The 23420-nt window shown below is 49.0% G+C and overlaps 1 protein-coding gene across 1 annotated transcript in view; it reads right to left on the bottom strand.

Moving 5' to 3' along the window:
* The window catches only part of LOC144265861 (prostasin-like), a 363252-nt gene that overhangs the window by 888 nt on the left and 338944 nt on the right, over positions 1-23420 (bottom strand).

The raw sequence follows: 23420 nt of genomic DNA, 5'->3' as shown, positions 1-23420 counted from the left end.
AACCATATAACTGTGTCTGTACATAACGCTGTTCCTGTGTAGCTGTGTAACTGCTTAACTGTATAACTGTGTCTGTGTAACTGTATAACGTAGAACTCTACAGCTGAACCTCTCTAACCATAGACACGTATGAGCACATCACTGTAGCTGCATACTTGTATATTTGTAAAACTGTCCCATGTACAATCATACCTGGATAACTACAGAGCTGTAATACTATGTAGCTGTCTATGGGGTGATCCATCCACTATCATCCAGTCCCAGCTTCCGGCAGTCATAGATTCATAGATATTTAGGTCAGAAGGGACCATTACGATCATCTAGTCTGACCTCCTGTACAATGCAGGCCACAGAATCTCACCCACCCACTCCTGCAAAAAACCTCTCACCTATGTCTGAGCTATTGAAGTCCTCAAATCGTGGTTGAAAGACTTCAAGGAGAAGAGAATCCTCCAGCAAGTGACCCGTGCTCCATGCTGCAGAGGAAGGCGAAAAACCTCCAGGGCCTCTTCCAATCTGCCCTGGAGGAAAATTCCTTCCCGACCCCAGCTATGGCGATCAGCTAAACCCTGAGCATATGGGCAAGATTCACCAGCCAGATAGTACAGACAATTCTTTCCTAGGTAACTCAGATCCCACCCCATCTAATACCCCATCACAGGCCATTGGGCCTATTTACCATGAATATTTAATTACCAAAATCATGTTATCCCATCATACCATCTCCTCCATAAACTTATCAAGTTTGATCTTAGTTTTATCAGTCAGAGGTTTAGGGACACCCAGACCCTGGGGTTATGTCCCTGACCATCTTGGTTAACAGCCATTGATGGACCTATCCTCCATAAACTTATCTAATTTTTTTTGGAACCCAGTTGCACTTTTGGCCTGCATAATGTCCACCGGCAATGAGTTCCACAGGTGGACTGTGCATTGTGTGAAGAAATACTTCTTTTTGTTTGTGTTAGACCTGCTGACTGTTAATTTCATTGGGTGACCCCCTGGTTTTCTCTATTATGTGAAGGGGTAAATAACACTTCCTGATTCACTTTCTCCACATCATTCATGATTTTATAGACCTCGAACACATCCTCACCTCATCTTGTCATGGAGAAGCAATGAGTCTGGAACAGTCTCTGCTGTGGTGCTATTCCGGAGTGGCTATTGTGGAGGAGTTATTCAGGAATAGCAAGGCCGGTCTAGTCCCCCTATGCAGAGAAGCCCAGCCTGGCCCCCCATTCAGCTCTAGAAGAGGCCCTGGTTAGCACCCGTCCCAGCCAATCTGAGGCTGGCACCCGAGAGAACTTTGCAGTCTGTGTCTAAGGGTCTGTCGACATTGCATCCTGCCCGGCTGCAGGGGAATGAGGAATGACAGTGACGTGAAGGGCTTGGTGAGGGCTGTGTTGGGACACGGCCCCAACGGGCAGATCAGACCGAAGGAGCCAGGGCAAAAGTTCTGCTCAGCCGGCCCGATTCCCAGCTCCCCAGAGGCCCCGTGACGCCGGGTGGAAAGGTCCGTGCTGCCGGCCCCAGCACAGGGGGAGGACTGAGGGTACAGCTGCAACATGCTGTGCTGTGACTTTGGCCTGTTCCCCACAGGGGCCAGTGAACAGAGCCCCTGAATCCACCTAATCCTGCCCCCTTCCCCGGTCTCTGCAGGTGCCTCCCATGATGCACCGGGGCCATGGTATATGCACTATGAGAGGTGATGCTGGTGCATCATGGGAAATGTGGTTCAGAGGCCTGATTCTCCTCTATACCCCCAGCACTCAGTGTGAACTACGCCTCCCATAAGTGCCCTGCAGCAGTCATGCACCGCCTCCCCTCCCCAAGAGAGGAGACTGTGGGGCATCATGGGGGATGTAGTTTGGGTGCCCCAACTTCCCATTCCTCTCTGTAGAGCGGGCTCATGGGAGCTGCTGTCCAAGCAAGGAGCCCAACCCACTGAGGAGAAGGGAGGGGATGCGGTGCTTGAGCTACATCAACTCCGACAAACTCCTCTTGTTTAAATGCCAACAGGCGTCTCCTGGGGGAAAACAGGGTTTGTTTCTGTGGGTGGAGATGCCTCCACAGGCTGGGCAAACCCTCCATCACCAGTCGCCCTCTAGTCCAGTCAAATTCTTGTACCCCGGGGGTTCAAGAACCTGAGATTTCACCCAGACCCTTTCCCTGTCACCTCCAGCAGGAGGGACCCAGTTCCCCACACCTCCCCAGCCCTGGTATGGAGGGGAAAGGGGAGGTGCTGGTTGGAGTGGGGCACTGTTGGAAGCCAGGACTCCTGGGTTCTATCCCCAGCTCTTGGAGGGGAGTGGGGTCTTGTGGGTTAAAGCAGGGGGAAGAGGGGATCTAGTGGTTGGAGCAGGGGGGAGAAGGAGCCAAGCCTACTGGCTCCTGCAGTTTTCCAATGGAAAGAGAATTTTTAAGGTTCTTGCCTGACCTGTGAAACATCCCTCCCTTTTCCTTTCTCCCACATCAGCACCATGTTGGCCGCATGCCAGCCATGGGGGCATTCTGCCATTACAATTTAGAAATGTGAACAGTGACTCTGATCCCCGACTGACACTAATTTAAACCTTGCCCAACACGTCCTCATGCCCCATTTGACTAGTTGAGTTCACAGCCTGGCAGCGTTAGCCTCATTGGACTGACTGGGCATGCACCAGGAGATCCAGTGGCAGGCGTCTCTTCCCAGCCAGTGCGAGATGGAAATTACGCACCCAGGAGAGGTTTTAAAAACTAACTGGACAAGTGAATCGAGGGGCTGCGCTTCCCGTGCTGGGGTTTCTCCCCTTGGCCTGCCGGCTGCAACACACTCCCTTCCCAACATCACCTCTGATCCTGCCCAAAATCTCCAGGGCTGTTCTACGCGTCAATGGCCAGAGCCTGGTGGGTTTTGGTGAAAACTGGAAAACCAGAAATGGGGGACACACAGAGTCCTGGGCATCTGGTGGGTCAGCCAGCAGCTTCAGCCACCTCTGCAGGTGGCTGGAGATCAGAGAGCCAGTCGCCAGGAGCAATGAACGTGTCCCTGCACTGCAGCTGCTCGGTCTCAGCTGGGCCCCAATGTCCAGTTCGGGGTTAACATGCTGACACCTTGAATGGGTGAGTGCCCAGCCAGCAAGGAAATAGATAATAATGGAGGCAATAGGGGGTAACAGAATCCATGGCATGCAGCCTACCAGGGCTCTGTGTGCCCCCCATTTCCCCTCCCCCCCAGGCCAGGGGCTCTGTTGCCCCATCGTTCTCCCCAGGCAGCCACACACTGAACACCTCTTTGTGGGTGATAACAACTTGCAGCTCTTGGTCTCTGTGGACACTTTCCCGAAAACTAGGAACCCCCTATTCCTGGGTCTGAGGGTGTTTCAAACTGAGTTAACTCCTTAGCGCCTCCCCATGGTGGCTTTTTGCAGGCGCTCATGGGGGAGCACAGTCATTCCCACCATAACACAGTACAGCGACTGGGCCGCCTCCCAGTGAACATAGGAGAAGAAAGAATCAGAGCCTTAAGCTAGCAAGGGCTCGACCCTGCTCTGCTCCAAGAGCAACAGCACCACGGCTACGCCAACATAACCCTGTCCTACGGACACAGCCCAAAGCGGTGGCAGGGGGTACAAACCCCACCTCCCCGAGCTGCAGTAGCTACATCGACGGAGGCGACCTTCCATCCACCTAGCTGCACGCGGTCGGGTCGGCCTAGTGGCGATGCTCAGGTGGGGGTTGATTTCTCACCCCCTGAGAGATGTAGATCTACTGACCAGAATGGAAAGTGCAGACCCAGCCTCAATCTCTCCGGATGATGGGTAGAAAGGAGAATGTTAAATGCCTCTGTCTCTCTGGGATGGTCCCGCATCCAAGATCCTTTGCCTGGCCACCTTCCTATGTACTACAAAGTAGCACCCTGGAACCCCCATATTCACCACTATGATATGATTATGGTATGTTTCGTAAAATGCATACCTTGTGACATATCATTTGAAAAGTCTTCATCTGTTGAACATTAATATCCTGTTGGATTGTGTGTGCTGTCTCTGTATGTGAAGTTATGAAGTTTTGCTCTGTGTGTGTTTCTGAAAAATGTTGGCAGACACCCATAACCAGCCTTTCAGGTACAACAAAGGAGTAGCCATAAACAGTTAGACACTGGGTTAATGGCTTATCAAAACCCATCAAGGAAAGAATCCACTGTCCTGGGAACTGGATACAATGGAGACTTCTCAGTGGGACATGTATACAGTGGAGACTGCTTGACCAATGGGGACTGCCTGACCCCCATGTCACAGCAAAGGATCTTTCCAGCAAGCTCGAAGAAACTATAAAAGAGGGGAAGTGACATCATCACTTGGCCTCACTCCCCCTGCAACTCAACACCTGGAAACACATCTGGAGAACAAAGACTTTGAACTAGCGGGGGCTGATCCCAGGCTGGGAAAGAATCCCAGCCTGTGTATTGAGGATCTGTGACCTGTTTGTACCATCTGTCAGGGGGAGACACTGCTTCATTCAAATCCTGTTTAGTTTGTGCAATCAGCGTCACCGGTGTGGTGCTCTGGTCTGTTCAATGTTGATAACAGTTGGTAGGATGTGTGTGTTCCCTCTGTGTGCTGCCCTGGCTCTGCAGATCGCTGACACAGCAGACCCTGAGAGAACCCCCAATGACCACAGACTCCGATAAAGTATGAAGGCACCCGGCCAGGTTTATTGCCAAACAAAACACAGTCTCTACTTCCCCAGATCGGATGTCTACAGTTCTGCTAGTACATATGTGCTCCCTGACAATGGACCGGCTTGGTCAGTGGCGGGACTCTCCACTGCCCCATAGGCCAGACAAAGACAACTGGAGAGGTCCTTTTTTATACACATCACTCCTGACGTATTGAGGTATGGCCCTTCTCCGTGTCAAGGTGCTGCCTATTATCTTGCACATGTTGGTTTGATCAGAACAACTCTATCCATCCTATTATCCTTTTGCCCCTGTCTTTAGGATGGGTCCGCCTGTTCCTGTTATCTGTGTGGAACGTGCAAGTATCGGAGTGTTCTGGTACCATCCTGGCACATGTTTATACCTTTAGTGCCCAGTATCTTTTAGGTATGTGTGTTTTTGCAACATCAGCCCTTTCCTTGCCAGCTTCTGTGAGCAGGGCCTGCCTCTGGCTCACAGCTTAACTTTTCTTTATGTTAACAAAGTCTTCACCCCTACTTTAGTTCAGGCCTTAGACCTCATACTGGGCCTCTGATATAAGGGTTTATGTTTCAGGGCCTCATCTTACCACATTCCCCCACTTTTTGTCTTTTTATGGGGAGGACGTTTACCCATCATCTCGGAAAGGCATAATGCATGGACTAAACATAACCCAGTGGGCTCAACATTGTTATGTGGTTATCTTATTTTACCATCCATACACTCATGCCCCGTCTGTCCTTTAGTCTGTACATTCCCTCATACAACTGATAGATTTTATTATCCAATTATTTGTAGTCCCTTATGGTGGGCCTGGGAATGTTAGGCCCAGGACCTCGACTGAGGAACGTAGTTTTATAATTGAGTCTTAGAGGCACTCCCAAATAATTAATATATATCAGTAATATGGATATGGTGTATATATTTGTAGTGTATAAGTGCATATATATATATATACATATAGTACGTATGTGGACGTATAACCGCACTTGATATCCAAGCATAACAATTCTTTTCCAATCTGGTGTTGTAGTTTAGCCCTTGTGGTACTGCAGATAGCAACCCACTTTTATTAGGGCAATTACAGTTGCCATCTGTATCATTAGTAGCAGTAGGCTGAGTGTTTTGAAATCCTGGGATAGGGATTGTGATCATGTGTCCCACAGTGCTGTGTATATGAGAAGTAAAACAGAAAGTTGGAGTAGTGACACTATCACTGAGGCCTTTAAATATAAATATATTGTAATTAGTTACTACCCAGGACTGTCCATCCATGTTATAGATTACCCCTTACTGCTGGTTGTCACCCTCTGGGACGCTTCACCGGGCAGGAAACACAAGTGGCGAGCTTCTCTGTTCCATTGGTTGAACTGCTCTGTGGTACACCCGTAGCTGACGTAGATCCAGTTGTTTCTTATGGATGCTGTCGTACAGATAACCTACCGAATGGGCAGTAACCAATTTATCAAATAGTGCTGTGTCGGGATGTAGTGTTGGTATCCAGACACTGAACGAGATTGTTTTGAATAACATGTGCCTTAGTTAGGATGCGGTGTCAGTAACCCAATTGGTAGTTACTGGGCAACTTAATTTCTTTACCAATTTTCTTGCCTTCGTGTTGTTTGCTGCCGTTCATTTGTTGCTTTTTACCTGTGTGTTGGTTAAACAGTTTAGCGATGTTATGCATGTTGTAAATGATCTAGAGCAATAATATAACAACAATACAACACTTCAACAATAATACTGCAACAATAGTTGGTTTGTCTCTAAGGTGCCACAAGTCCTCCTTTTCTTTTTGCGAATACAGACTAACACGGCTGCTCCTCTGAAACCTGCTTTTACACAGTGGCCAAATTCAAATTAACTGACAGCGATTTCTAGCTGATTGCCAACTTCATTTTTCTTTTCTTGATGCTTGGGGGGTTTCTTCATTGTATACTGATCTCTTCTGGTGTCTTTGGTGTGATAACTTCTGGTGTCTTTGGTGTGATAACTTCTGGTGTCTTTGGTCTGTGAGATGCAACCTTAAACAGCTAGTTAGTTAGCATAATAAAGTTTTTTTGTTTGTTTTACATCTCTTCTTGTTTTCAGTAATCCAAATTTAATACACTGAGGAATGTAGTTTGTTTATGATGTGATGGGGACCAAGTCTTTTATCTCACAAGCACACCTTTGTCCTGGGAGCAAAGATGCTCCAGGGAGTAAATCTCAAAGTCATCATAACCAGATTTAATCTCTGCCGCCCACATTAGCAGCTCCAGAGGTATTAAGGGTAACTTTGGTGCGGTTAGCAAACAGGGAAAGATTAGACTCTTAGACTGATTTTAGGGTTCTGAGCAGGAACTTTTGCAATTGTTGAGTAGACATTCATTTTCACTTGAGGTGCATTGCTAATATTTTATACTAAATAAAATGCTTAACTGCTCAAAAAGATGCTCACAATCTTCTATGAGAAGGTGTATTGCTTTCCCTTGCCGAGCACTCTGTTTTAGCAAGCGTTAATAATAGAATTTTTACTAAGCTTTTTAGATTTAATTTGCTTGTGACACAAATTCCACTTTTCTTAACTGTTTAGAAGCACAAACCCTAACAACCACTGCTTCCCATTAACATAATATAAAAGAAAATAAAAATTAAACCAAAATGAATTTTAAATACAGGTCTATGCAAATACTTTGAGGATATTATACTTTTATGATGCTTGGTTGTGTTTGGGAGACAAAGGTGGAAACCTGTTGAAATTGTTTGGTTAGATTTATGCATAAATTGTTATTATAAAACATTTTTGTTATGACATTCTTATAACTATATTCAGAAGTGCAAACAAGTTTATAAAAAGCCCAAACAAGAAATTGACAATTTTGTTAATATTACCTGACTCTTAAGGTTGAAGTTTCCCTACCTATTTATTTCTTTGAATAAAAATGAAAAACAAAACTGTGATTAATAAAAGAGAATTCTTTTTGTTAGCAATTGCATTATTCAGGCAGAAATATATGTATATATATTTATAACGGAGACCTTGTTGAACTTTGAAAAAAAATGGAATTAAGAATATTATGATGGTTATACCCCAAAAGTAATATCAAAATAGTGTGGTACCACTTATATATACCACTTAAATAGTGTGGTACCACTTGTGACAAAGTTCCTCCTCTGCCTTGGTGGGTCCTGCGCTTACTGGCGGATTTGCTCTCCTCAGAGGTTCACGGCAGCCCTCAGTTTGGCCACTTTTGTGGCTCAAATCTGCCGTTCACTCAGTTCACCTCATCACTGGCCAGCATGCGGAAAGGAAGAAGAACAATTCCCGCAGTCTCTGCTGATCCACCTAGTGGATCGGGGAACAGGCCAGAGACCTTCCCCTCTGGTGGAACCCACAGTCTGGTTCAACTCCTCCGGTATCAAATAGGGAGTTGGAGGGATGGAGGGAACCCAGGCCTGCGCTCTACTCCGGGTTCCAGCCCAGGACCCTGTGGATTGCAGCTGTCTACAGTGGTTCCTGTAACAGCTGCATGACAGCTTCAACTCCCTGGGCTACTTCCCCATGGCCTCCTCCCAACACCTTCATTATTCTCACCACAGACCTTCCTCCTGATGTCTGATAATGCTTGTACTTCTCAGTCTTCCAGCAGTACGCCTTCTTACTCTCAGTTTCTTGCACCTCTTGCTCCCAGCTCCTCGCACACACACCACAAACTGAAGTGAGCTCCTTTTTAAACCCAGGTGCCCGGATTAGCCTGCCTTAATTGATTCTAGCAGCTTCTTGATTGGCTGCAGGTGTTCTAATCAGCCTGTCTGTCTTAATTGTTTCCAGAAAGTGCCTGATTGTTCTGGAACCTTCCCTGTTACCTTACCAGGGAAAAGGGACCTACTTAACCTGGGGCTAATATATCTGCCTTCTATCACTCTTCTGTAGCCCTCTGGCCTGGAGGGAGAAGGAGAGAGAGTGCTGCTGCTCCTACTACTCCTGCTACTGTTAGGCCCTGGGCGCTCCCTGCTGCTGCTGCTGCTCCAGCTGCTCCCCTGGCTTGGCCAGACACCACCCCACTTCTCTGCTACCTGGTTGCTGGCCGGCTGCTGGATCCCACCACCCTTGGGTGCTGCTACTGTTCCAACTGCAGCCCCTGAGTGGGGGGGCTGCTGGCCCGCTCCCCAGAGTTATGGAGTGGACACCACCACCACCACCTGAGAGGGGTCCTTTCTGCCTGCCTGGACCACCACCAAGCCTTCTCTCCCCGGATCCGACCGATCCTAACACTTGCAGGGTGCTCTGGGAGGAGCTCCCTATGGTCAGCGCAGGCAACTGAGACCGGCTAGAGCTGCTTCTCTCTCTGGCTGAGTTCTTGGAAGCCCTCCGTTGCATGCCCACCAATAAATCTCCAAGCATGGACGGGCTGACCGTGGAGTTCTACCATGTGTTCTGGGACGTCCTCAGCCCAAACCTAGTCACTGTCTGGGCCGAGTCTTTGCAGAACGGGGTCCTGCCTCTTTCGTGCAGGTGAGCTGTACTCACCTTATTGCCGAAGAAGGGGGACTTTTGCGATTTACGAAATTGGCGTCCTGTCTCGCTCCTCAGCACGGACTAGAAAGTCATAGCAAAAGCCATCTCGCTGCAGCTAGGGTCTGTGCTGGCGGATGTGGTCCACCCAGACCAGACCTACACCATCCCGGGCCGCACCATCCTTGACAACCTGTATCTGGTCCGGGACCTCTTGGAACTCAGGTGAAGGGATGGTCTGTTGTTCGCCCTCCTGTCCTTGGATCAGGAGAAGGCGTTCGACAGGGTGGACCACAGGTATCTCCTGAGCACTCTGCAAGCGTCTGGCTTTGGACCCCAGTTTGTGGGTTTTCTCTGGGTGCTGTACACCTCCTCAGAGTGTCTGGTCAGCCTCAACTGGACTCTGACCGAACTGGTCAGCTTCAGGTGAGGAGTATGGCAGGGGTGTCCCCTCTTGGGCCAGCTGTACACTCTGGCGATCGAGCCCTTCCTCTGTCTCCTCCGCAGGAGGTTGACAGGGTTGGTGCTGCGGGAGCCGGAGCTGCGGCTGGTCTTGTTGGCATATGCCGACAACGTACTCCTCATGGTCCAAGACCCGGGAGACTTGGCGCGGGTGGAGGCTTGCCAGGCCATCTATTTGGCAGCCTTCTCCTCCGGGTCAACTGGGTCAAGAGCTCTGGCCTGGTGGTTGTTGACGGCTGCAGGCAAGCTCCCTCCCACCCACGCTTCAGGCCATCCAGTGGAGCGCGGGTCTGCTGCTCTATCTCGGCGTTTACCTTTCTGCCACGCATCCCTCTCCACTTGAGAACTGGCACGATTTAGAGGGCAGGGTGATAGAGCGGCTCTGGAAATGGACAGAACTACTCTGGTGCCTCTCCCTTCGAGGGAGAGCACTGGTGCTTAATCAACTAGTCCTGTACATGCTCTGGTACTGGCTCAACACCCTGGTCCTGGCCCCGGGTTTCCTGACCAACCTCCGGACATCGATTCTGGAGTTCTTTTGGTCAGGACTGCACTGGGTCCCTGCAGGGGTTCTCCATCTACCCCTGGAGGAGGAACGGCAGGGCCTGAAGTGTTTGCACACTCAGGTTCATGTCTTCTGCCTCCAGGCCCTGCAGAGACTCCTTTATGGTGCAGGAAGTCTGGCGTGGAGCACACTGGCGCACGCCTTCCTGTGCCGCTTCTGAGGGCTCTGATACAACCGGCAGCTCCTTTACCTCCATCCGAGAGGTCTTCTGCGAGACCTCTCCAGACTGCCGGTCTTCTACCAGGACGTCCTCCGGACCTGGAAACTGCTTTCAATGACCAGGTCCGTGGCGGCCACCAAGGGGACAGATCTCCTCGCAGAGCCCCTGCTACACAACCCCCAGCTCTGCGTGCAGGTGGCGGAGTCCCCCTCGTTGCGCCAGAGGTTGGTCCTGGCAGAAGTCACAAGAATCGGAGACCTCCTGAACTACGACTGGGGAGACTGGCTGGATCTCCTGACACTCGCTCAGCGCATGGGGCTCTCCAGACCTCGTACTCCGCGTCGCGTACTTCAGGTGAGGGCCGCTTTGCCGCCCACTACTCGGGTTTACCTCGACCAGATCCTGCACGAGGGCGCGCCCCGCCCACCCTCCACCCCAGGCCCGCTGGACCTTTTCATCGGACCCCTGCCCTGTGGACCCAACCGCCCCCCCTTCACCTTGAGCTGGCTCCACGAGATGCAGTTGGTCTGCTTCTAGACCGTGCCAAGGAAACATCTATACACACTCGTGCTCCACTCCCTTCACGTCCTCACCCTCGCGTCCTGCCCCGATACAAAATGGTGGGACTTCCTTCCACCTCTGGAGGGTAAGGAGCCCCAGTGGGCCAGCCTATACTCCACCTTGGTCCTGAGGCCTGCCGGGGATATCATTTGGCGGCTCCTTCACGGAGCCATGAGCACGGGCATGTACTTGGCACGGTTCACCCCATCCCAGACACCTGCCCCTTTTGCAGTGTGAGGGAAACCCCTGCACACATATACTTGGAGTGTGCCAGGCTGCAGCCCCTATTCCAGCTCCTCACAAATATTTTGTTATGCTTTTGGTTGCACTTTCCCCCTCACCTTCTTATTTATGCACTCACAATCCGTGGCCCCACAAAGTCGCGGGATCTCCTGGTCAACCTGTTCCTGGCCCTGGCTAAAATGGCCATCTATAAAACCAGAGTAAGGAGGTTGGCCAATGGAGTCTCCTGTGACTGTGGGGCCTATTTCCAATCCTCCGTCCGTTCACGTATCCAGGCAGAGTTCCTCTGCGGCATCCACTGACTCCCTTGACGCCTTTGAGGTACAGTAGGCATTGTCCGGGGTTCTCTGCTCGGTGTCCTCGTCCGGTTCCCTTCGTTTGATCCTTTGACTGCACTCCTGTCCCTGTTATTTCATTAGTTGTCCCCAGTAATCATTTGGTGTCCAGGTCCTGTGGATCCCCCTCTTAGGCTGGGGGGGATCCTTTAGCAAAGCCCGCCCACTTCCCGGATCCCAATAGGATCACTCTCCGGTAGCCATCTGGCCTGACCCTGTCACAATATATATATTTTTTTAAAGGGTAAAAACTTGACTTTTCTTGCAACAAAATAAAATTAATAAAAAGTAGTCATGTGACACATACAACACAGAACAAAATACATGACATACAGGACTAACTTACAATTAAGACCAAATGGTGCCAGAATTCTATTTATAACTATACAAAATAAGGCAAACAAAAATACAAAATAAACAAAAGCGTTAAACATTTAAATAAGCAAGTTATTACCTTGTTATTTAAAACTTTTAATACAAATTGACACAATTCATATTACGATTTGCAAAATTTATTGTATTAATTTAGTAACTGAAGACATTTTCCATGACTTTATATTAACCTTATTTTAAAACTGTGCTATGTGGAAATAAGGATAGCCCATGTTTCAAATATTAGTTCATGATTAGGATTAGAATCAGAGTCTGCATTTCCACTGCATGGCAACCATATCTGCAAGAAAGTTTGGTGTAATTCCAGCTCTTGCATTCCTGAGCCGTTACAGTCATTAGTATGCTGGATTTACTTAAAGTAAAGTTTTACCTTATTTTCTCTTTGTTTGCTTGTTATTTTGTTCTGTTTTCAATTGCTTTGTCTTTTGGAGGTTTCTCTAAAAACTATGACTTTTAAAACAGAGAGAGAGAGAGCAGAAGTGAGGAGAGGTGGTGGAATGGGGGTGAAGAGCAACCTAGGGAGACCTGAGCCAAGAAGGTCTCTTCAAGTACAGGCAGAAGCAGCAAGCTTAGCAAACTGAGAAAGGATATAAAGGAAAACTTAACTGGTATGTCAAAATATTTGAGAAAGAAAGTTCTGTGTTTAGCTCTGAGGGAGGAGTGTGGTTCAGTCGGTTAACGCTGTTGGGAACCCCCACCCCGGGGTTTTATCCTGGCTCTGAGAGGAGAGTGGGGGTCGTTACCTGCTCTTGTAAAACCTTGAATTTATCCCCCCAGTGTCTGTTGCATTTGTGCGCATGCCAAATGGATGGCGGGCGTGCCCTTTTTTGCCGCAGTTAACTGTTTTGGGGCAACTCCATGTGTTAATGCATCAATTCTAGGTGTTAACCTGCTTCATTTCGGATTTTTACTTTGAAGTTCTCGTTTATTCACTCCCCTGCGATCGAGTCACAGATCCTGTCTCCGAATGTGCTCGGTGAACTGTTCCATTTTTTCCCTTCGTCTGATTTACCAATTCAGTGACAGTACTGTGTGCTACCCTTTCCTTCTGTGCACTTACTTCTCCCGTTCTGACAGGCACCTGTCTAGGTCTCAGTGGAAGTTTAACCAGAGCCTGGCTTTTATTATAAGCTGCTGGTTGCAATGCAGTGGACTCCATTTCATCTTTTAATTTTGCTGGGGCCCCCTTTTTCCATTTCTGTCCCCATTCTTCGGGCACAAGGGAGCTACCTGAAGCCTGCTGTTGACCACAGATATTTATAACAGGGGACAGCCCATCTTTTTTTGTTGGTTTCTTACAGCTGTTTTCAATGTTTTATTCTGTTCCTGTGCTGGATCCAGGGCTTTCTGGTCAGGTCTTCTGATTCTTGTAACACTTTCTTTGTTTCTGTTACTTGCCCCGCCAATTTTGTGGTATGTTGTCTAACCATTGAACAGCCATGGTTATTGTTTGCAATATTCTACATTTCTGCCTTAGCCTTACAAATTTCATTCCAGGTTTCTTCCCCACTGTATTTTTTAAATTCATGTGGACCTCTTTTGCTAGCAACCCAGAGGGTCCACGAGTTATCAAACTATGTGGGGATTTGCAGAGAGGGGTTAAGCGGGTTTCCTAGCTCACGGTTTCCTGTCATGTTAGATAACGATTCCTACAACGGACAGCTCGCTTACTCACCAGATCAGCGGTCGGGGTCACCAATGTCATCAGACGCCACCGGTGTGGTGCTCTGCTCTGTTCAATGTTGATAACAGTCGGCTGCGTGCGTGTGTTCCCTCTATGTGCTGCCCCGGCTTTGCAGATCACTGGCACAGCAGATCTCGAGCAAACTGCCCTATGACCACAGACTCCGATAAGGTACGAAGGCACTCGGCCAGGTTTATTGCCAAACGAAACACAGTCTCTCCTTCCCCAGATCAGATATCTACAGTTCTCCTAGTACATATGTGCCCTCTGACAATGGACCAGCTCAGTCAGTGGCGGGACTCACCACTGCCCCATAGGCCAGACAAAGACAACTCCTCAGGGGTCCATTTTTTTACACAGGTACAAACAAGTTACACGTCACTCCTGACGTATTGAGGTACAACCCCTCTACGTGTCAAGGTGCCATCTATCACCTTGTACATGTTGATTCGATCAAAACAACTCTATCCATCCTCTTATCCTTTTGACCCCTGTCTTTAGGATGCGTCGGCCTTTTCCTTGTTATCTGTGTGGAACGTGCAAGTATCGGAGTGTTCTGGTACCATCCTGGCACGTGTTTGTACCTCTAGTGTCCAGTATCTTTTAGGTATGTGTGTTTTTGCAACATCAGCCCTTTCCTTGCCAGCTTCTGTGAGCAGGGCCTGCCTCTGGCTCACAGCTTAACTTTGCTTTATGTTAACAAAGTCTTGACCACTACTTTAGTTCAGGCCTTAGGCTTCATACCGGGCCTCGGATACAAGGGTTTATGTTTCAGGGCCTCGTCTTACCACAGTTTGTAGAGCATTGACCTCAAATTTATTTTTGTTTCTTAAGTAACCAGCTCTGATTTCTGCGCTTGGTACTTACAATCACTTAAGATTGATCTGTCTGTAGTTAATAAACCTGTTTTATATTTTACATTAAAAGGTAAGTTTCGGTTGAAGTACTTGGGAAATCTCAGCTCAGTTTACAAAGGCTGGTGCAGGTCCTCTGCAAATTGAGGGAGGGGCAAACTGGGTAATGAACTTGCACTGGACAGGCTTCTGACCACTGCAGGACAGGACAGTTCGGGGGTGCAAGGCTGAGGGGGAATTGGCTGGGGCCTCTCGACTGCTGGTTCATGAGTGGCTGGGAGAAGCATTCATGTAACTCAGGTGGGTGCATCCCTTCCCCTGGATGTCTGTGTGAGAGTGCAGCACCCGCCAGAGGCTTGTAGCTTGTCACAGCATCACAGTGTGAGAGGCACACCCCAGGTTAGTGGGACACAGGTCTCCGTGGCCCCACAGTCCAGGTTGCACCCCATGAGGAAATGGCTTGGCTGAGGTTCAGTGCAACAGTCTCTGAAGTGCAATGAACTTTACAGTCACAACAAATTTACGAGTCTGGTGTCTTCTTCCAGGACCAGGATGTGCTGCAGGTGGGGTTCCCCTGGGATGCGTTCAGGGTCTGCGTAACTTAACCCACTCTGAACCTTCAGTTCTAGCCTCCTGTCTGGCCCTTAACACCCTCTCAACTGGCTCTATTCCCATCAGAGAGGTGCACATCTCTGGGGAATGGACTGGAGGGGACGATCCTGCCCCCTGGGGAGGGGGGAATAGACGGGAGATGATCCTGCCCTTGGGTGTAGGCCTGGCTTGACATTAGTAACTTGCCTCATTTCTTAGTGGCCGTGCTTGGAAAGGGGACTGGGAGAGTGAGTTGTAAATAGGGGCTTGCCATGCAGGGTGCTGTAGTCGGGGTGGGTGTGCTAGCTAAGATAACATGAGGGGGAAATTGCTCAAATAAATTCGTTAGTCTCTAAGGTGCCACAAGTACTCCTTTTCTTTTTGCGAATACAGACTAACACGGCTGTTACTCTGAAACATGAGGGGGAAAGGAGTCCAGGAGAGCTGGCTGTATTTTAAAGACTCCTTATTGAGGTTCCAGGGACAAACCATCCCGATGTGTAGAAAGAATAGTAAATATGGCAGGCGAACAGCTTGGCTTAACAGTGAAATCCTTGCTGATCTTCAACACAAAAAAGAAGCTTACAAGAAGTGGAAGATTGGACAAATGACCAGGGAAGAGTATAAAAATATTGCTCGGGCATGCAGGAGTGAAATCAGGAAGGTCAAATCACACCTGGAGTTGCAGCTAGCAAGAGATGTTAAGAGTAACAAGAAGGGTTTCTTCAGGTATGTTAGCAACAAGAAGAAAGTCAAGGAAAGTGTGGGCCCCTTACTGAATGAGGGAGGCAACCTAGTGACAGAGGATGTGGAAAAAGCTAATGTACTCAATGCCTTTTTTGCCTCTGTCTTCACGAACAAGGTCAGCTCCCAGACTTCTGCACTGGGCAGCACAGCATGGGGAGGAGGTGACCAGCCCTCTGTGGAGAAAGAAGTGGTTCGGGACTATTTAGAAAAGCTGGACGAGCACACGTCCATGGGGCCGGATGCGCTGCATCCGAGAGTGCTAAAGGAGTTGGCGGATGTGATTGCAGAGCCATTGGCCATTATCTTTGAAAACTCATGGGGATAGGGGGAGGTCCCGGATGACTGGAAAAAGGCTAATGTAGAGCCCATTTTTAAAAAAGGGAAGAAGGAGGATCCTGGAAACTACAGGCCAGTCAGCATCACCTCAGTCCCTGGAAAAATCATGGAGCAGGTCCTCAAGGAATCAATTCTGAAGCACTTAGAGGAGAGGAAAGTGAGCAGGAACAGTCAGCATGGATTCACCAAGGGCAAGTCGTGCCTGACTAATCTAATTGCCTTGTATGATGAGACAACTGGCTCTGTGGATGAGGGGAAAGCAGTGGACGTTTTGTTCCTTGACTATAGCAAAGCTTTTGACATGGTCTCCCACAGTATTCTTGCCAGCAAGTTAAAGAAGTATGGGCTGGATGAATGGACAGAAAGTTGGCTAGATTGTCGGGCTCAACAGGTAGTGATCAATGGCTCCATGTCTAGTTGGCAGCTGGTATCAAGTGGAGTGCCCCAGGGGTCGGTCCTCAGGCCGGTTTTGTTCAATATCTTCATAAATGATCTGGAGGATGGGGTGGATTGCAGCCTCAGCAAGTTTGCAGATGACACTAAACTGGGAGGAGTGGTAGATACGCTGGAGGGCAGGGATAGGATACAGAAGGATCTAGACAAATTAGAGGATTGGGCCAAAAGAAATCTGATGAGGTTCAACAAGGACAAGTGCAGAGTCCTGCACTTAGGACGGAAGAATCCAATGCACCGCTACAGACTAGGGACCGAGTGGCTAGGCAGCAGTTCTGCAGAAATGGACCTAGGGGTTACAGTGGACGAGAAGCTGGATATGAGTCAACAGTGTGCCCTTGTTGCCAAGAAGGCCAATGGCATTTTGGGATGTATAAGTAGGGGCATTGCCAGCAGATCGAGGGACGTGATTGTTCCCCTCTATTCGACATTGGTGAGGCCTCATCTGGAGTACTGTGTCCAGTTTTGGGCCCCACACTACAAGAAGGATGTGGAGAAATTGGAAAGAGTCCAGTGGAGGGCAACAAAAATGATTAGGGGACTGGAACACATGACTTATGAGGAGAGGCTGAGGGAAGTGGGATTGTTTAGTCTGCGGAAGAGAAGAATGAGGGGGGATTTGATAGCTGCTTTCAACTACCTGAAAGGGGGTTCCAAAGAGGATGGATCTAGACTGTTCTCAGTGGTAGCAGATGACAGAACAAGGAGCAATGGTCTCAAGTTGCAGTGGGGGAGGTTTAGGTTGGATATTAGGAAAAAAAATTTTACTAGGAGGGTAGTGAAGCATTGGAATGGGTTACCTAGGGAGGTGGTGGAATCTCCTTCCTTAGAGGTTTTTAAGGTCAGGCTTGACAAAGCCCTGGCTGGGATGATTTAGTTGGGGATTGGTCCTGCTTTGAGCAGGGGGTTGGACTAGATGATCTCCTGAGGTCCCTTCCAGCCCTGTATTCTATGATTCTATGATCCTATGGTTCTATAAGCAGCAGCCTCATGTTGGGACCATAGACACCAACTTTCCTGGGCACCGGTGGGCGCTCGCGCTCCCCCGCCCCTGCCCCGACTCCATCCCTGCCCCCCCATTCCAACTCCTTCCCCGAAGTCCCCGCCCAAATTCCGTCCCCTCCCTGCCCCTCTTGGACCCCTCCCCAAGTCCCTGCCCCGGCCCCGTCTCTTCCCCAAATGCACTGCGTTCCCCCTCTTTCCCAGCGCTTGCCGTGTGAAACAGCTGTTTTGTGGTGACAAGTGCTGGGAGCTAGGGGGGGAAAGCGGGCACACGGCAGGCTCGCAGAGGATGCGGAGCAGAGGCGGAGGTGAGCTTAGGTGCGGGGTGGGGTGGGGAGCTGCTGGTGGGTGCTCCAGCCCCTTTTCCTTCTCTTACACAGCCTCCGGCTTTGTCTCTTTCCACATTCAGGGTGTTTCAGCTCAGCCCAAAGGGCCCGGTTCAGAGTCTTTCTGTGGGTGCTTTTGTCTTTGTCCATGAGCAGGCCTGCGGCTGGTCTGGCCTGTAAACACGGGGCTGGGCCAGGTGGGAAGGCGTCGATTGTTCTCACTCTTGTTTGAATCATGATGTTTGGACCCAAATCCTCACCTACCATCATGACCTTGGGCCCCAAATCCCCCATGACACATGATGTTTGGACCCAAATCCCTGCCCAGCATCTTGACATTGGGACCCAAATTCCCCCCCACCCCCGCTTATTTGATTTTTTTTCACAGTTTTGGGGAGTTAGTCACAATTTTGGATGGGTTTGTTGGCAATTGCCTGGCTCCGACAGCTTTGGAACACAATACTCTGCATTTTACGTCTCCCTTCTGACAAACCCCTTGCCGTAACCATTCTCAACTTCCGGCAAACAACATGGGGATTTTTTGTAATATTTTTAGAAAGCCTCAGTTTCCCCCAGGGGAAAACAGCTCCAGTTTGCTCTCAGGGCAGACCAAGAGGCACAGAGGTTTGCCTGTGGCCACGCTGTCTGGGAGGAATGAATAGGGTCATTCAGGGACTGCTTGAAACTGACCTAGATCAAGAAGGGGTTCAAAGAGACAAAGCAAACTTCACACCCATCCTCCGAGCAGACTGCCTGCAATCCTTCCCCAAACCAACGTGGTTCCCCTAAGCTACACGCATACAGAGCCTCAGGAATCTATGTAAGCTTCCTGGTGATAAAATCCCTCCTTTACCTGTAAGGGGTTAAGAAGCTCAAATAACCTGGCTGGCACCTGACCAAAAGGACCAATAAGGGAAGAAGATCCTTTCTAATCTGTGTGGGGAGGTTTTGTTTGTGCTCTCTTTGTTGTGCTCTCTCAGGACAGAGAGAAGGAGCAGGCAGGAAAAAAAACTTCTCCTAAAACCCTACCTGAAATAAGCATCTAAGATTACAAAAATTGTAAGTAAAGCAAGGAAATGCATTAAATTATCTTTTGTTTTAGCTTGTGAATTTTCCCAATGCTAAGAGGGAGATTTAGGTTGGATATTAGGAAAAACTTTTTCACTAGGAGGGTGGTGAAACACTGGAATGCATTACCTAGGGAGGTGGTGGAATCTCCTTCCTTAGATATTTTCAAGGTCAGGCTTGACAAAGCCCTGGCTGGGATGATTTAGTTGGGGATTGGTCCTGCTTTGAGCAGGGGGTTGGACTAGATGACCTCCTGAGGTCCCTTCCAACCCTGATATTCTATGATTCTATAATTGTATGATTTATTCCTGTTTTTTGTAACTTTGAAGTTTTGCCAAGAGGGGAATCCTCTGTGTTTTAAATCTTATTACCCTGTAAAATTACCTTCCATCCTGTTTTTACAGAGGTGCTTCTTTTACTTTTTTCTTTATAATAAAGTTCTGCTTTTAAGAACCTAATTGGGTTTTAGTGTCCTAAAAACCCAAGGGTCTAGTCTGCGCTCACCTTATTTACCTATTTGGTTGGTATATTATTCTCAAGCCTCCCCAGGAAAGGGGGTGAAGGGACTTGGGGGGATATTTTGGGGAAACAGGAACTCCAATTGGTCCTTTTCCTGAATCTTTGTCTAACTCACTTGGTGGTGGCGGCAATACTGTCCAAGGACAAGGAAGAATTTGTGCCTTGGGAAAGTTTTTTACCTAAGCTGATCGAAATAAGTGTAGGGTGTCTTTCATGTGGGTCCCCACATCTGTACCCCAGAGTTCAGAGTGGGGAGGAAATCCTGAGATGGTGGCAGTGTGGTGGGATCATTTTGGACCAGAAGCACAGACCTCAGGATTTTAAAAAGATTTTTTCTTTTGGCTGATTGAAAACCAGGGAGGTTTTTTTTTAAAAAGGACACTTATTTATTTATTTTTAGCTGAGAGCAGCTGGAGTTTTTTTTCTTTGCTTGAAGGCAGAGTAGTTAAGTTCCTGCAAGGGAATTCACAAGCTGGGTTCTTTTTTTCTTTCTAGCTCTTGGGTTAGGCTAGGCTAAGCGCAGAAAGGCGAGGATGACGGAAAGTGAGGTCCAAAAGAAACTAGAATTAGCCAGATTGGAAGCTGAAGAGAGACAGAAAGAACATGAAAGACAGATGGCCTTAAAGCGCTTGGAATGGAAACAGAGGAGAGGAAACAGGCAAAACGCTTGGAGACAGAAATGGAGATGAAACACTTGGATACAGAGTTAGAGCTGAAGCGCTTAAATCTTGAAAGGGCTAAGCTGGGTCTACCAGATATCCCTAACAGTCCTTCTCCAGGTACCGCTCCCCATTCCAAAAAATTCCCCACCTACAAGGTAGGCGATGATACAGAGGCCTTCTTAAAAAATTTCAAAAGGGCCCGCCTTGGGTACAGCATCTCTACAGACTAGTATATGGTGCAGCTGAGGCCGCAGCTCAGTGGACCCTTAGCAGAGGTGGCAGCTGAAATGCCTAAGGAACACCTGAGCAGTTATGAACTTTTTAAAAAAAGGCCAAAATTAGAATGGGGCTAACACCCGAGCAGGCCCGTTGGCAGTTCAGAGCCCTAAGGTGCAAACCAGACGTGGCATTTTCCCGACACGCCGACCACCTTGTGAAACGTTGGGATGCCTGGATATCAGGAGCCAGCGTTAAATCTCTGGAAGATCTGTCTTTCCTAATGCAAATGGAGCAGTTCTTAGAGGGTGTTCCTGAGGAAATAGAAAGGTACATCCTAGATGGGAAGCCCAAAACTGTAATCGAGGTGGGGGGGGGAGATTGGAGCCAGATGGGTGGAGGTGGCGGGGGGAAAAAAAGCTAGTAGCAGCTGGAGCGGAGACCAGAAGGGGCAACCTCGGACCAAACCCTGCTACCGGGGCAGCCCAAGGCCCCAACTACACCCCAAGGAAACCGCCAAACACCTAATTGTCCCACCACACCAGTCTCCAGCAACCCCCCTCCCCCAATGACCCATCAGCTGGGCGATGTTTTAAATGTAACGAGCTGGAGCATGTAAAGGCCAACTGCCCCAAGAACCCCAACACATTACAGTTCATTGCACCGGGGTCACATCAAAGGTCCCCAGGCCTGGATGCCTCCCAGGTACCCTCAGAGTGAAGGGAAACTGTGAGTGTGGGCGGGAAGAAGTTTACAGCATGGAGGGACACTGGAGCACAGGTGTCAGCTATCACCAATCCTTAATGGACCCCAAATTCATCAACCTAGAGGCCCAAGTGATGATTCAACCCTTCACGTCAAACTCTTTAAACTTGCCTACAGCCAAGTTGCCTGTCCAGTACCAGGGCTGGTCAGGAATGTGCACTTTTGCAGTCTATGATGATTATCCCATCCCCATGCTGCTGGGGGAAGACTTGGCCAATCATGTGAAGTGAGCCAAGAGGGTGAGAATAGTCACCCGCAGCCAGGCTAAGCACGCCTCCAAACCTATCCCTGTTCCTGAGCCTTCCACCAGGGCCCCGTCTGTGTTACCAGAGACTCAGATGGAGGTGGTGGAACCAAACCCCATGCCAATGACTGCAACACCCATAGTGGATTCAGCCCCAGAGAACCAGCCAAAGCCAGTCCCTGAACTGGAACGGGTGGAGCAATCAGCACCAGAACCATTGCCAGCCCTGAATCCAGCTCTTGCAATCCCGCCTACAACCCCATCACCAGGGGGCACCACCGAGCCTGCACTGGCATCAGCAGCAAATGACTCTACACAACAGGCTCAGCCGGAGCCTGAACCCCAAAATAGTGCACCAGTGGAGAGCGGTTCTCAGTCAACAGAAACAGCCCCATCACCTGTATCGCTTCCAGAGGGACCAAGCCCAGGTCCACCATCCAGTGAGGAACTGATGTCTCCAGCATCAAGGGAACAGTTCCAGATGGAACAGGAAGCAGATGAAAGCCTCCAGAGAGCTTGAACGGCGGCACAGAGCAACCTACTGCCTCTCAGCTCTTCTAATCGGTCCTGGGTTGTTGTAGAAAGAGGACTTTTATACAAGGAAACTCTTTCTGATGGACACCAGGAAGACTGGCATCCTCAGAGACAGTTGGTAGTTCCAACTAAGTACTGGGTCAAGCTCTTGAGCTTAGCCCATGATCATCCTAGTGGCCATGCTGGGATGAACAGGACCAAAGATGGTTTGGGAAAGTCCTTCCACTGGGAGGAAATGGGCAAGGATGTTTCTACCTATGTCCGGTCTTGTGAGGTGTGCCAAAGAGTGGGAACACCCCAAGACCAGGTCAAAGCCCTCTCCAGCCACTCCCCATAATTGAGGTTCCATTTCAGCGAGTAGCTGTGTATATTCTGGGTCCCTTCCCAAAAAAGACACCCAAAGGAAAGCAATACATACTGACTTCCATGGATTTTGCCACCTGATGGCCAGAAGCAGTAGCTCTAAGCAACACTAGGGCTAAAAGTGTGTGTCAGGCATTAACAGACATTTTTGCCAGGGTAGGTTGGCCCTCCAACATCCTTACTGATTCGGGAACTAATTTCCTGGCTGGGACCATGAAAAGCCTTTGGGAAGCTCATGGAGTTAACCACTTGCTTGCCACTCCTTACCACCATCAAACAAATGGCCTGGTGGAGAAGGTCAATGGAACTTTGGGGGCCATGGTACGTAAATTTGTGAATGAGCACTCCAATGATTGGGACCTAATGTTGCAGCAGTTGCTCTTTGCCTACAGGGCTGTGTCACGTCCCAGTTTAGGGTTTTCACCATTTGAACTTGTGTACGGCTGTGAGGTTAAGGGGCCATTACAGCTAGTAAAGCAGCAATGGGAGGGGTTTACACCTTCTCCAGGAGCTAACGTTCTGGACTTTGTAACCAACCTACAAAACACCCTCTGAGACTCTTTAGCCCTAGCTAGTGAAAACCTAAAAAATGCTCAGGAAGAGCAAAAGGCCTGGTATGATAAACATGCCAGAGAGTGTTCCTTCAAAGTAGGGGACCAGGTCATGGTCTTAAAGGCGCTCCAGGCCCATAAGATGGAAGCATCTTGGGATGGGCCATTTACGGTCCAAGAGCACCTGGGAGCTGTTAACTATCTCATAGCATCCCCCACCTCAAACCTAAAGCCTAAAGTGTACCATGTTAATTTTCTAAAGCCCTTTTATTCCAGAGAATTAAAGGTTTGTCAGTTTACAGCCCAGGGAGGAGACAACGCTGAGTGGCCTGAAGGTGTCTACTACAAAGGAAAAAGTGACGGTGGCGTGGAAAAGTTCAACCTCTCCATGACTCTTGGGCGTATGCAGCAACAGCAGATCAAGGAGCTGTGCACTAGTTACGCGTCGACGTTCTCAGCCACCCCAGGACGGACCGAACGGGCATACAACTCCATTGACACAGGTAATGCTCGCCCAATTAGAGCCCAATCTTACTGGGTGTCTCCTGAAGCCAAAACTGCTATAGTACGGGAGATCCAGGATATGTTACAGATGGGTGTAATCCGCCCC

This window comes from Eretmochelys imbricata, chromosome 6, assembly GCF_965152235.1.
Source record: "Eretmochelys imbricata isolate rEreImb1 chromosome 6, rEreImb1.hap1, whole genome shotgun sequence".
In the NCBI taxonomy this organism is placed as follows: domain Eukaryota; kingdom Metazoa; phylum Chordata; order Testudines; family Cheloniidae; genus Eretmochelys; species Eretmochelys imbricata.
The sequence above is the reverse complement of the archived record's forward strand: the minus strand, read 5'-3'. Positions and strand labels throughout refer to the sequence as shown.